Consider the following 15,800-nt stretch of genomic DNA (forward strand, 5'->3'; position numbering starts at 1 on the left):
ATAGGGAATGTTTTCTATTGTCTTAGTCCACAATCTATTGTTCAAGAATGTGGCTACCATGAATGCCTCAGCCCAGAACGCAATGGGAAGAGATGCATCCTCTAACATGGCATACAACATTGTCTGCAATATGCCTGCTTTCCTCTCGGCCACCCCATTTTCTGCAGGTGTTGCAGGATTAGCCACCCTATGCACAATCCCCTGGTGCTTCATCTATGTAGCAAACTGATTTGACATAAATTCACCCCCTTTGTCAGATTGTAGAGCTAGCAGTTGCAACCCAAGCTGCTTCTGTACTCTTTTTGTCCACTGCTTGAAACATTGAAACACTTCAGACTTTTGTTTCAGGGTAAATGACCAGCAGTATCTAGTACAGTCATCTACTCTCACAAGCACATATCTATTAGCAGAATGACTCTTGGGAAATGGCCCAATGATGTCTGCATGGACTAAAGCTAGCGTCCATTCAGACACCCTTGTGCTCTCTCTGGCAACTGAGAATGCCTGACTTTTAACCTTCTTGCACACTTGGCAATCTAGATATGCCTTGCAAGATTACACTGATGCATTTGGCAACAAAGACAGGGTTTTCTAATGGTATGAAAACTTGAATACACAAGTCTCTGGTGTAGGAGGTGTAAACATGAGTTGTGTGGGCACACGTTAGATACCTGATCTGCCTTAACAGGCTCACTCTTCACCACATACACATTATCAATCATTTTTCCCTGCGTGAGGACCTTCCCACCTCTGGACACTTGACACTCTGTGCCAGTGAAGGTTACCTCAAACCCAGCTTTAGCTAACGAGCTGACACTTAACAGATTTGATTTCAATGCAGGAACGCACAGTACTCCTTCCAGGTCACAACCAAGTACTGGAAAGCTTAACCGGCCGTTACACACCACCTCAGACTCAGATTCGTCAGCGAGGTTTACATGTGATAACACAGATTGCCGAGCACCCTTTATCAAAGCCTTTGAGGTACAAATATGAGTAGTCGCCCCTGAGTCCACTAGCCAAACAGACCCCTGTGCAGTTGCTCTCGTTGTCACCAGCTTGACCTGCTCACAGTTCACAGGTTTCTGTAGAGATGTCCTCTTCTGTTGTTTCCCAGCCTCTGGACAGAACCTCCTGATGTGAGAAGCCAATCCACACCGATAACATTTCCTCACATGTAGAGCAACTGAGCTGACCTGCTGCTGCTGCTGCTGCCTAGCAACAATCCTCTGACTCATCACGGCCCTCGGATCACTCCCACCGGCAGGTGCACTGGCTCCACTCCCAGAAAGGGACGCTGCAGACAGCCCGTTTTGGAAGTCGTACAAGCAGGCACAAACATACTCCATGGTCAGAACTGTAGTATCCACAGACTCCAGAGCTGTTATCAGTTGAGAAAACTCTGGAGGAAGCGACGAAAGCAGAATGTACACTCTGTCATCCGCAGCCACGGCCTTGCCTCTGGTTTCCAGCTCCACAAAACAGTCTGTGAGAGCCTTAATATGCATTCTCACATAGCCACCTGGAACCATCAACGTGCGATACATCCGACGCGTCAAAGCCATGAGAGACCCAGCAGTGGTACGCACATAAAGTTGAATCCAACAAAGACAGAGGTCCTTTGCTTGGGCCGTGGTGCCCCGGGAAGGGAAATCCCCCTTCCGGTTTTTGACAGTGTGCTGCTGAAAGTGGCCCACAGGGTCAAGGGCTTGTGGGTTCTTCTGGAGCCTTCACTATCAATGGAGGCACAGATAGCGGCCACTGCCAAGTCCACGTTCTTTCATCTTCGATGAGCAAAGCAGTTGGCCCCCTTCCTGGAGTGCCGGGACCTAGCAACGGTGATCCATGCTACAGTCACCTCGAGACTGGACTACTGTAACGCCCTCTACATTGGGCTGCCCTTGTGCTGAACTCGGCAGCTGCAGCTGGTGCAGAACGCGGCGGCTAGGCTGCTGTTAGGGCTCCCAAGATGGGAGCACATACAGCCGGGTCTACGCAGACTGCACTGGCTGCCAGTGGTGTACCGAGTCCGTTACAAAGTGCTGGTTATCACCTTTAAAGCCCTATATGGCCGAGGACCTGCCTACTTGAGGGACCGTCTCTCCCCATATGAACCCCAGAGAGCGCTGAGGTCAGCTGGAAAGAACCAGCTGAATATCCCTGGGCCAAGAGAGGCCAGATTGAAGACCACCCGGGATCGGGCATTCTCCATTGCAGCCCCACTGCTGTGGAATCAACTCCCGGAGGAGGTACGGGCCCTGCGAGGTTTAGACCAATTCCGCAGGGCCTGTAAGACCTACCTCTTCAAAATAGCCTTCACCTAATGTCGAGTCAAGAAACTCTCGCTGGACATATTTTAGTCACTGAATTTTACTAAAGACCTAAATTATAGCACCACAATGTTAATTTTAATGTAAGTTGCTAATGTTTTAATGCTGATTTTATAATTGTAACCGTATTTATTATGTATGGTTTTATTGTATATTATATTCATATGTTGTGAGCCGCCCTGAACCTGCCCTGGCAGGGAGGGCGGGATACAAATAAAAAGTATTATTATTATTATTATTATTATTATTATTATTATTATAAATTCCATGAAGTGCATTCCAAGCCTCTCTCTCTGTAGCTTTCCCTCTCACATAAATTAACTGATCATCCCCCACGCTGAGGATGATATGTGCGATAGCCTTCTGCTCCTGAGCAACCTCATCAGCAGTCAGAACAGTGGGGGGGGGGGGCAGATACAAACATCCACAGCCCTTCTTTCTTCAGGAAAAACTCCATACACAGAGCCCAAACAACATAATTCACTGAAGTTAGCTTTTCAACCAGTACAGCTAGTGGTTGAGCCATCTTTCCGCTTCCGCAGACAATTGGAATCCGTCCTCCCCCTTGTCACTTACCAACAAGGACAGCGATACTTCCTCAGCACTCTCCTCCGACTCACTCATTCACTTCTGTGATAGTACGGCTCTTCTCCACTATCCGCAAACCTCCACAGCCAGGAACAGACTTCTGGTCTTATCTGCACAGCACACGGACTGGGCCCATAACCCTGACGGATGGAGTGTGTGCAGAGTGCTCCCAGAAAGTCTCCTATTGGTAGGAACGCCAGCAAGAAGAGCCAACACACCAGTTTCTTCCAGAACAAATGGTGTATTATACAAATTATTTACAGAAGTGAAGATATATACATATACAGTCCTGAGTAACAGAATGCTTCACCAATCCTTCATTCACATCGAGAGAAAAACATCCTGACTACTCAGCTGTTAATATAGTTCAGTCCACCAATCAGCTAATTCTGCTGACTCACTATGATTCCCTCAGAAAGTCCAGTTATTACCAGTTCTAGTTGCGTCAGCCACAGCAGTCCTATGACTCCTGCCATGTGACACCTGCCATTCTGACAGTTCATAATCTAACCATGTTTCACAGCAGACTATCATATACTTACAGACCTGACTCACAACGGACACTCACTCCGCCACCATATGCCAGAAACCCCGCCGACGGGGGTTCGCCCCACCAGCTCTTGTGGCAGCGAGCACCACCACGGCATTCTCGTCCACCAAGCCAAAGAGGAGTGCCTTCTCTGCCTCAGTCTAGTTCAGTTGGCAGTGACTCTCAGTGGAATGTGAGGGATGCTGACCGCAGCTGGCTGATAGTGGTCGCTCTCACACCACCCTGCCCAGCTTTCCCACGGGACACCAGCAGGGCATCTGTTGGCCTCAGTGGCCCCACACCACTGCTTGTGCAGGGCCCCTCACAGCTCTAGCGGTGTCTGGAAGCTGTGGTGGAGCACCTTGGGGTGGCAGCACGGCCACCGCCGCCCGCGCCATAGCACGCGAACCATGGGGACCCGTGGCAGGTGGTGCCCCTCATCCTGCCACCAGAACCCCCCTGGGTGTGGCTGTTGCACATCCTCCTCGCTCTCTATGTGTGGGATGTGCGGTGGCAGCGGAGACACCGTCAGGCGCGCAGATACCGGGAGCGCCTGAGCACTTTGCATCTCGAGGATGCCACCTGTCTGGACCACTTTCGCCTGGACTGTGCCGCCATCCAGGACCTGTGTGAGCAGCTAGGGGCAAGCCTCTGCAGCCAGGTGACTAGCCCCTGCCCCATCCCCATCCTGCAGCAGGTCCTCATCTCCCTGCACTTCCTGGTGACCGGCTCCTTACAGGGTGTGGTGGCTGAGATCCTGGAGGTTTCCCAGTCATCGGCTAGCAGCTGCCTCTACTCCTTCCTAGATACCATGCTTCAGCACCTCCAGCAGCAAGTGCAGTTCCCAACAGACGAGGAGAAGCTGAGGACTGCCACAGCTGGCTTCACGGTGGTAACGGGGTTCCCGAATGTAGTGGGGGCTGTGGACTGCATGCATGTTGCCCTGGTGGCCCCTCAGGAGTATCCCATGGTGTACCGGAACAGGCACCACTTATACAGCCTCAACATGCAGGCATCCTGTGACCACCAGAGACTTTTCACAGCTCTGGTAGCGAAGTTCCCAGAGAGTGTACATGGCGCCCAGATCTTCATGTTCTCGGGCCTCAATCGCCTTTCGGCAGCCTGGCTGGATGGGCAGGGGTGGTTGCTAGGTAAGGCCACCAGGTGGCAGCATGGGGTGCCCCTCCCATCCCCTGTCTTCACCTTCCTGTCCTCCACAGGTGACCGAGGGTACCCGTTGCTGCCCTACCTGCTGACGCCTTACCAGGAAGACGCGCCCGAGGACCGGGCAGCATACAACTAGGCACTCAGGGCCACTCACATGGCAATCGAGTGTGCCTTTGGGCAGCTGAAGATGAGGTTCCACAGCCTGCACCACACAGGTGGCCGACGCAGCATTCAGCCCCTGCCTGTGGCTAGCTCACACACCCGGGGCCACCGGGGGGACACCGTGTGCTCCCATGTATGCTGATGCTTCTTGGGCACTTCATTCTATTATGGGACCACTCTCGGGATCCCTTCAAAAATGCATGCACTTGTTGGAAAAGACATGGGGAAGACGACAAAATAGCAGGCAGAGCTGAAGTCCTGAGAGAGACACAAAAAAGAAACACAAGGTAGAAAAATATAGGGAGGGGACCCAGGAACTCCTGTGCAATGCCAGGTGCACATTGGCAGGGTTCCCGAATGCTGTAGCCGTGGTACTGTCAGACAGGGCACCACAGCAGGCATTCTGTGAGGTGTGAGTGGCCACAGACTCAACTCCCAGCTAAATCTGTCCCTTGGCAAACAGCGGCCAACGGAGATGATAGCTGCCACTCACACCTCCCCACATGCTCCCTGGGCTGAGCAGGCACACCTTCAAGTCCACAGGTTTATCTCATTTGCATATTCAGAAGCCCCCGCGGCGGCCCTCGCTGCCCCCTGCTAGTGGCCCCTGCGTGCCTCCACCGAGCCCTCTCCGAAGGGGGCCAGAAGGAGCCGCTTATGCCGACACTCTCAGCCAGGACCAACCCCGCCCTCGGCATCTAGTAGCTGTAAGTCGCCTCAGAACACAGTGGAAGCGACTTGGCTTAGTGAGCTACTCCCCCACCTCATTATGCTGGTCCTGTGGGTTCAAGGCCACCCTGAGGCAGGACTGCTCACATGCCCAGCTTCCCTCTTTATTGAGCCTGCCATCCAGCTGCCATTATTTTTGGTCGGCCAAATCAGTTTCCTGGGCCACCCCCCCCCTTTCCTGTGGGCACCCACCCGTATAACAGCCCCCCTATCAGCTGCATCACAGACCCAGGCGGCATGGACAAGTGTCTGCCTCGCCGCCTATCAGCCCCCTATCGCCCACTGCATCTCCCACACAATTGCACTAAATGGGTGCCCTGAGTCCCCCCAGCCGCAGAGCCATGCCCTTGGGACGGCCATGAGCAGAGTGCACGGGGGATATAGGAGGCCAGGGCGAGGTGGGAAAAGTGAAAGACACAGAAGACGAGATGAGCGTGCTGGGCTAAATTTGCTGATCTGCAAGCAGGGAGAGCAAGCTCGCGCATGGAGGTTCCTGGCTCCCACAGTCCAAAATGCCATTGCCGGAGGATGCACCAACAGCTGCAGGGCTGATGGGACCATCCAGCTGTGCTCTGGTGGCCGCAGAGGTTGGAGTGTAGTGCACAAACCTGAAAGACAGAGAGATGGGAGGGAGCCTTGCTGGCTGCAGGCATAGGACTCCACCCCTGGGCGATCCTGTGGGGAGCAGGGCAAGTGTCCCAGGTGCCTCTGGTGGAACCATCCCACACAATTCCAGCTGTCCTGCATAATGGGCCAGCTGAATTGTGTACGAGCCCGCAATCATGGCAGCTGCAGCAGGGGCCGGCGTGAGCGGCAGAACCTGCCCTAAATGGCAAGTCGCTGGCTGGGCTACAGAAAGCTGGGACACGTGTCACACCCCCTTCGCCCTGGCACGGGGATGCTCAAGACATGGGGTGGGGAGGGCTGCCAGCAGGATGGATGGCCAAGATGCCCCCCACATGCACATGTGTGGTGGCTGGCACCCCGGCCAAAGCCGCAACCATGCTGGACGGTCTTGGAGGCTGGGGACCATGGGGACTCCTAGCCGGACTTACCTATCCATACGGGGGGCTCTGGAAGCGAGACCTGTTAGGACTGGGAAGCACAGGTGGTTAAACAGACAGCCCAAACTTAGCTCATCTCCTCCCAAGTCCAGCTGCTCTAACTTAACTAAGATCCTTCTCTGTGCCACATTCCCTCCACCAAGTGCATCCCTCCTCGCGCTAAGTCCGCATGGCATGGCCCTCCCTGTGTGCCCTGCCCCCCCTGGGGAGTTGTGCGTGGCAGGAGTCAAAACGTTTGTTATGGGGGGCACTGATTGGATGCAGGAGGGGGGCCGTGCCCAGCCCGGAGCGGGAGGGAATTGGTGGGGCGATAACATGGTTTCCAAACGGGCAGTGCCAGCATGTGCTTTCTGCATCCACTAGTGCCTATGGGATATGCCAGCATTTTGCGTGGCGCATGTTTGCGCCTGGCGGGGGGGGTGTTCTTGCGCTGAAAGCTCTCTGGGAGCCAACCAGCAGCGGCCATGCCCCTGGGTCAGCCCCCTCCTACACTGAAGTGCCGCCCTGCGCCTCTGCTGCGTCCCAAGTGCAGCGCGGCAGCAGTGTGTGGCAGCAGCACACTGAGGCAGCTGGAGAGTGGCGCACACCCCATTTCCGCCAGCACAGAAGAGAATCCACCGGCATAGGTCTCCATACCGCCGGCATAGCGGTAAGCCCGCTTCCACAGTGCTTTCAGCCCCCCCCCCCCGATTGTGCTGTAAGTCTCTTAAAGTACTTACATTAGCTTTTTTTTCATGATTCATATTCTACTCTGTTTAATCTAGGAGCTTACCACTTTTTTCCTTAAAAAGTGGTGAATCTAGATATTTCAGGTAAAAGTATTTTCTTATATAAGCCCCTATATACTACTATTTTTAGAGTAGTAGATTACTTCCTAGTGTCTCCTCTTTTGGAATCTTGCGTATTGAATTTTGAGATTGGGGATTTTATTATTAGTGACCACTTGCCTCTGAACCTAACACTCAGAACCGGCCTTTTTGCTGCCTCTTTCCATCCACCAGTTTCTCTGACCTCTGAATCAGAAATCTTACCTAAAATTGTATGGAACGACCATTCTATGAAGGTGGCATCTCAACTACTTCAACTCAGATCTTTTTCTGATCTTAGAGTCTCTATAATTGATAGCATGGATCCCACACCAAGGATCCCAACTTACAATACTCTGGTTTCCCATTTTTCTCAGTCGCTCAGTATAAAACTTAATCATTCCACAAAGAGCAACAGGGGCATCAACTCTTGGTTTACTGAAGACTGCAGAGTATTAAAAACTCAATTACATAATATCTATAGCCAATTCCAAATCTCTAACAACCCCTCTTTTCTTTTAGAGTACTTCCAGGTAAAAAAACAGCTAAAGGAGAGCATGACAAGGAAAAAATTAGAGTATTTGCACCATCAGTGGGATCAACTATACCAAGCCACTATTCTAAACAATTCTAAGAAGTTCTGGGCTATAACCTCAGGGTCTGAATGTGTGGGGCCTCTCCCCATGTCTGTGATTCCATCATGTGCATTGTTTCAATATTTCTCTGACTTGTTTCAGCAAAACCAAGATTGTACCATTAAGCCATGTGATTTTTATGATAAGGACTTACCAGCTTGGCCACCTGTGACACCAGATGAAGTAATAGAATTAATCAATCAATTGAAAACTGGGAAAGCTCCCGGCCCTGATTTGATTCCCCCAGAGCTCTTAAAGTTAGATCCAGAATGGTGGTCTGTCCCTCTTGCTTCCCTTTTTACCATGATTAATCAAACGGGCCTTATTCCTGATGCTTGGCAAAATGCAATTGTAGTCCCGATCTACAAGAAAGGTGACTGTAGAATTCCTTTTAATTACAGGCCAATCAGCCTTCTTTCCATTTTAGGCAAACTATATGCCAAGCATCTATTAACTAAATTAACTTCTTGGATGTCCCAGGAAAGAGTCTTAGGCACTGAACAAATTGGGTTTAGTAAGGGTAAATCTACTGTAGATCATTGTATCACTCTAGCACATCTGGCTGACAAATATACTACCCCGAGGAACTCCAAACTTTATGCAGCTTTTTTGGACCTTAAAGGGGCATTCAACTCTGTAGATAGAGAGCGACTATGGATCAAACTCCATCAACTGGGCATTGATAAGAGACTTCTCAAACTAATCATAACTCTACATTCCTCCACCACTTGCCAAACCAAATCTACTGGGGAACTGACACCTACAATTCCCTTCAATAAAGGAGTTAAAAAAGGATGCATACTTGCTCCTTTTTTATTCAATCTATTTCTCAATGATTTGGCTCCTGTACTAACAGAAGTAGACTGCCACCCCCCAAAATTGGGCTCTATGTGCGTACCCACCTTGCTATATGCGGATGACACAGTACTCCTTTCTCATATGAGGGTTGGGCTTAGACGACTGTTGAATAGATGTCTCAGTTTTTTTCAAGAAAACAAACTGCATCTGAATTACAAAAAAATTAAGATTCTGGTTTTTGCTAAGTCTTGTAAAATCCACAAATGGCTATTCGATGGGAAAGAAATAGGTCAGGGATTTTAAATAGCTAGGTCTCCGTTTTAGTTACAATATGTCGTGGTCATGTCACCGTAAATCTGTAGTTCACTTAGCAGCCATTACTGCATCAGCCATTTCTTGGTTTTTCTTTAATAGAGGCAACCAGTTTGTTCCAGCAGCTTTAAAAATCTATAAGGCCAAAGTAATCCCGCAGTTATTGTATGGTATTCCAACTTGGATTAGTGCCTTTGGGTCTGATATCGAAAGAGTTCAGTCCAAATTTGCTAGGAAAATTATGAGCCTACCATGCTGTGTCTCATATGCCACTCTTTGTCTAGAAACAGGCCTCAATATGTTTGAAACTAGAGCATGGCTTATATCAATCAAATATTGGCTATGTGTGCACTATTCCGCCAACTGTGGGAGGTATTTATATCAAATGCTGTCTGAATCCTCCTCGTCCAAATGGATTTCCTGCATAGAGAGGGAAATAATCACCTTAGGTTTGTCTATGGATTCTCTTTACATGCTTCCTCTTACAAATGCATACTATGTAATTAAACGCAGAATTTTAGATAATGAATTATAAAAACTGATGAGTGCTGCAAACAAATCTTGCTCCCCTCTGAATTTTGGAATTTCCCCAACTATTGGTCATCTGCCTTCTTATTTATCAATTCTCTGTGTTCCAAAATTGCATAGAACATTTACCATTGCTAGATGCAATACAATCCCATCAGCAGTTACCTATGGTAGATATAAAAAACCCCCACTTTCATTAAGACCATGTATATGTAATTTAAAACAAGTTGACTCATCGTCCCATATTCTTCTTTATTGTCCCCTATATGATACTATACGCCTTAGGTTTCTAGATCCAATTCTGTTCAATATGACAGGCTGCTCAGACGTTGTAAAGGTTTGCCGTCTTCTGAATGATTTATCATCTGAAAATAACTGAAAGAGTTGCTTTATTCTTGAGTTTGGTAATCAAGGATCAATTGTCCAATGTATAGCTGCATATGACTGTTTTATTATTTCTATAGCTGTTTGTTTGTTTAGAATCTGATATATACCAATAAAGGCTCTTGATTGATTGAAATAGAAAATCATTCTCTAGAATATTTTTTTATCTATCTTTTCTATGTTGCCAGATTGTTTCTTTTATATCATAAGGAAATGTGAATTCATTAAGTCTTGAAACCCAGTCTGGTATATTAGTAGATCATAGCATGATTAGTATTCTTGTTATATGGGTAGCTATATAATAATTATATACGTTTGGGTACTGAAATCTTCCTAAATAAAACTGCCTATATAAAGTATTTGCCTTAATTATATTGTTTTTACCATTCCAGAGAAATTCCCAAAGCATTTTTTGCCATTCTTGAATTTGAGATTTGTTAATAAAAATTGGTATTGTTCTAAATAGAAATATAAAATTTGGTAAAATAAAAGCTTTAATTAGAGTATAACAGTCTATCCAATAAAATCTGTTCCATTTTTTAAGCTGAAGTTTTATTTCTTGCACTTTTTAAAAGTGGTTTAACGAAAATATATTAGCTGGTATTTGTACTCCCAAATATTTTAGCAATGAGGTCATCCAATCGAATTCGAAGTTTTTTTGCAGATTTTGTTGTTGGCTAATAGTAAGGTTGAATGGTAGTAATTTTGATTTTGCCTGATTTATTTTCAGTCCAGATATTTAACCAAAATCCTGAAGTATCTTTTCTAATTTTTGCAAGGAATGATAGGGATCCGTAAGAAAGAGTAAAATATCATCTGCAAACAGAACATTTGTTTTCTTTCCCTCCTATTTTTACACCTTTTATATTATTTGTACTTCTAATGATAGATGCTAGGAGTTTGATCGCTATTGCGAATAATAAAGGGGAAAGAGGACATCCTTGTCTTGTGCCTTTTTTTAGATTAAATGATAATGAATATGTATTATTTATTTTCAGGGTAGCTTGTGGATTTTCATATAATGCTGAAATGATAGATAGAAAAAGTGTTCCATTTTGCAAAGTAAAGTTTTTAAGTATGGTATGCTGACCGAATCAAATGTTTTTTCTATATGTAAAGAAAGCAATATAAGAGGGTTTTTAGCTTTTTCAGTTAATTTCAAAATATTTAATACTTTGTGTGTATTATCTATTAAGTCTCTGTTTGGCATAATCCCTACTTGATCTGGCAAGATATATTTGGTTATAAATGTATTTAATCATCTGGCTATAACTGAGGTAAAGATTTTTAAATCAATTTTAATAAAGATATTGGGCGATATGCAGCTGGTAAGGTCAGATCTCTATTGGGTTTTGGTATTATAGCAATTTCAGTTTTGGTATTATAGCAATACCTATACTTAAAAGAGGGTCTGCCAAAAAATGCACAAATACTTTATAGAACTCTGCAGTATATCTGTCTGGACCTGGGGCTTTGTTTGTTTTAAGTTGTTTAATAGAATGAAGAGTTTCTTGTTTTGTAATGGGGTTATCCATGTATTTGGTACAAAACCTCATTGTTTTGTAATGGGGTTATCCATGTATGCTTCAATTGGATATGAAAATTGTCATGAAGATAATTCTCTAATTTTGATTGATCAGTTTGCTGTGCAGAGTATAAATTAGTATAAAAGTCCAGAAATATTTGTAGTATCTTTTGATTACTAGAATGCAATTTACCATTCTTACCTTTAATTAGATGTACTGTTTTATCATTATGTTTGGCATTAGGCTTTTTTTGCTATGATTTTAAATATTTTTGATGAATTTTGTCAAAGCTTGCTTTTTAAAAATAGTATATCTTTTTGAATGGAGTTCAATTCTAATATTTCTAATTTACAGCGTTCTTGTAGCATATATATATATATATATACTGCATGTCCTCTTGTGTTTCTGTTCTAAATCTTGCTTTATTCTCATTTTTTGTTTTTTCAGGAATGAGGATATAGATATTAAATGCCCTCTGAATACCAATTTCAGGGCATCCCAAGTAACCATTGGATTTGTCAATTCCAGAGGATTCTCTGAAAAATATTGTTTAATATGATTTTCTATTTCTGATTGTGTAATCTCATTAGTTAATAAAATATTAAAAATCCAATGAAATGATAGTATTGTTGTTTCATTTTTTCTAATTACACTAATTTTTCTAATCAACCCATGCATGGTCTGTCCATAATTTATCTCCAATTTGGGTAGAAATAATTCTTTCTAAAATTCCTGATGATACCAATATATAATCTATACAAGTGTACATATTATGCATAATAGAGTAAAAAGTCTCTTTCCCCTGAGGATGAGTACTCTCCATGCATCTAGATATTGATGTTCTGTAAGTAATGCTGCTAATTCAGTAAGGTGTTTTTTTTTTAGTTATACTTATTAGTTTTGGTTTTATCTAAATTTAGATTGACTATATAGTTTAAATCTCCTCCTAGAATAACATCTCCTTCCTTAAATTGGCCCAATTTTTGAAAAATTTCCTTTAAAAGGGGGATTTGTTCCTTATTTGGTGCGTAAATTGATCCAATTGTTATTTTATTATCCAATTGGCCTTTTATAAAAATATATATCTACCTTGGGGATCTTTTTATAATATCAAATAGAGTAAATCTTACTTTTCTTGATAATAGTATTGCCACTCCCCTCGATTTTGATGTTCTGGAAGCCTGGAATCGTAGCTGGAACCATGTATTTTTAAAAATTAAATTGGAAGAATTTTAAGTGAGTTTCCTATATTAATAAAATATCAGGTTTTAATGTATGCAAATTAGTAGACACCCACTTCCTTTTGACAGCATTCTTTAGACCATAGACATTCGGAGAAAGAATTTTAAGATTTTGTGTCATTTTTATTGAACTTCGTATATGATTTTTTTTAAAAAAAAATTACAGCATTAAACAAGTAGTTCTCCAAATTATTATACTTATAGGAAGCAAAAAAACTTTACACAATTAAATATATATATCAATAACTCTGTTCTCTCATAAAATTATTATTACTAATATTATTTTTCAATCTTACCCTTAGTCTTCTATTCTATTTAAGTATCTCCTATTTTCTGTTATAACCTTACCAAACTATACTAATATTATATCTACTACCTAATATTAATTAACTCTATTCTATATTTTCACTAATGCCATTATACTAACAATTAAACTATATCTATCTTAAAATAATAATAATTTAAAAATTCCCCTAAAAACTATAATTATAATAAATTCTATATTAGTAATTACTAAACCCCTATGGCTCCTGCACTATGATAGGCCAGTAAAAGTATCAATAACTTCTATTACCAAAAATGGGTTACAAAAACAAAACCAAGGAGTTTTCCTGTTAACAAAATTTTTAATAAATCTCCCTTAAATTCCGGCAACAATATTAAATTTTTCACATTAATATAAGCTTTATACTCTTTTCAGTAAACAATAAGTAATATTGCTTCATTTTCAGGTGCATTTTCAACAAAAGGCATGTTACATCCATATAAAGTAAAGTCTATTTATTTGATTGTAGATCTGGGGGTTGAAGAAACGGGAATCTTGCTGTTTTTGTTCCTTGGAGGAATAGATTGGGTAAATAATTTCCTTTTAGTGTTCTTCTTGGCCATATCAGATGGTTCTTTTAGTCCCAGTTTTTTTAAGAGTTTCAGTCCTGAGTCCACATCAGTAGCTTGAAGTTTTGTTCTGGGCCATTGGCCTGATCCAACATGGCTTCTCTTATGTTCTTATGAATCACTTGCAGAGCTGCTGGACCAGACCACTTATATTTCTATTATACAGCTTGCAATTGCTGTAAGATAGGTTTCTGCTTTTGTCTCTTATTGATTGCTTCAGGGGGCAAGTCTGGAAAGGCTTCAATTTTGTTCTTTTTATGTAGGAAAGAACCTTTTTGTCTTGCTGTTTGCAGTATTTTTGTTCTAACTCTGTAATCCATAAATGTTACTACTATATCTAGAGGACCCTTCCTTTTTGCATTAAAAGGAGAGCCCAAATGATATGCTTTTGTCACTATAGGCACAACTTCTTCTTCTAAGACCAGTTCTTTTGCTAACCAGTTTGCCATAAATATTTGTAATTCTTGCATCTCAGATAGTTTCTCTGGGAAGCCTCTGAATTTCATGTTATTTTGCCTAAGTTCTGTTTCCAAAGCAAGAATTTTAACAGTTGTGTAGTCATTTTCTTTTTGCAAGATTTGGTTCTCTTCTAGGGATGTGCAAAAAAAATAATAATTCGGATTTACACGGATTCGGAAGTATACGGGGGGGGGGGGATTTGGAATCCCCGTATACTCCTGAATACCACATTCGGAATAGCCGCATATATGGTAGATGCGCGGCTATTTCCGAATATACGGCCCTATTATACCCTATGGGCCATTGAAATCAACGGCAAATAGGGTATATTTGAAGCCACCTGGAGGGGAGGGGGGTTGAGGGAGAGCCCCCAAATTTGCAGGGGACCTGCAGGGGACTCTCCCCTCCAACCCCCCAAGTCCCAAAAAGATTGGGCCAGGGGATCCCATTCCAGGGGCACCCAAAGAGGGTGCCCCTATTCCATCATTATACCCTATGGGCCATCCCTCTATCTACTCTATGAACCCTGCAGTGCAGGCCTGGAACCAATATAAACCCAGTTGCCAACATCACTGCCACACAAAACACAATCTGCTCAAGGTCTGCAGAAAACCCAAATGCCAGCTCTCCAGCCCTGCCCCAAACAACACGGGGAGAGCTGGCCAACCACAACAAGCCTGCTGGTTCTGGGTCTCTTACCCAGATGCCAGCTTCCCTGCCACAGAACACACAATCTACTCTATAAAAACAAGAAAGTGACCCAGCCTACACACACCCTCGCCAACCCCCACACCAACCTGAGGTAATTTAAAAAAACCAAAACAAAACCAGCAGAATCACAAAAGGCCAAGTGTTAAAAAAGTGGCCTTTTCACCAATAAGAAAGCTCAGGCCAAATCAGCCAACAACACCCCCCCCCCTAAAACCAGAACCAGGAAAAGGGGGACAAAAGTGGCCTTTTAAACAATGGAAATTAGTAACAGCAGCAGCACAACACAGCAGCAACAAATCAAACACTGAATACTTTTAAACACTGAATACTTTTAAAACAGTAAAAAAATTAACTTTTAACAATACAGGAACTTTGCCAACCCCTCCCCCCCAAAAAACCCCTTCACCCTAACCCCAAGAAATCCAAGCCACCCAAATCAGGAGAAGTAAAAGGACACTGCACTTTTAAAAGTCCTCTCACTAAAGTAAGTTATGGACAAATTGGCAACCCCCCACCCCAGGCCCCCTCCCCAAGCAGAAACCCCTAACCCCCTAACCCCAAATAAGCTACCCCATGACCACCACCACCCAAATCTGGATAAGTAAAGGTACTCTGAGTCTTAAAAAGTCCTTTTACCAACAATAAATAAAAACAAGAACCCCAATACTGTCTTACCTTGTCTTCTCTAGTCCAGGGAAGTCTGGTAAGGCTGAGTGAGAGAGCAGCAGGCAGCAGCAGAAGCCAAGGGCCAGCCAGCCAGCAGCACAATCTCTCACACCAACCAACAAAGCAGCAACGGAGGAGTCCAGCCAGGAAGACTCCTTAAAAAGCCCTGCAAAGCATGCATTTGCAATGCATTTTGCAAATGCATGCTTTGGATTGGCTGCTGGGGCTCCTCTTCCCCCTCCCCCCCTCCCTGATCCCAGGGAAGCTATGG

The sequence above is a fragment of the Heteronotia binoei genome, chromosome 1 (assembly GCF_032191835.1).
Source record: "Heteronotia binoei isolate CCM8104 ecotype False Entrance Well chromosome 1, APGP_CSIRO_Hbin_v1, whole genome shotgun sequence".
NCBI lineage: Eukaryota > Metazoa > Chordata > Lepidosauria > Squamata > Gekkonidae > Heteronotia > Heteronotia binoei.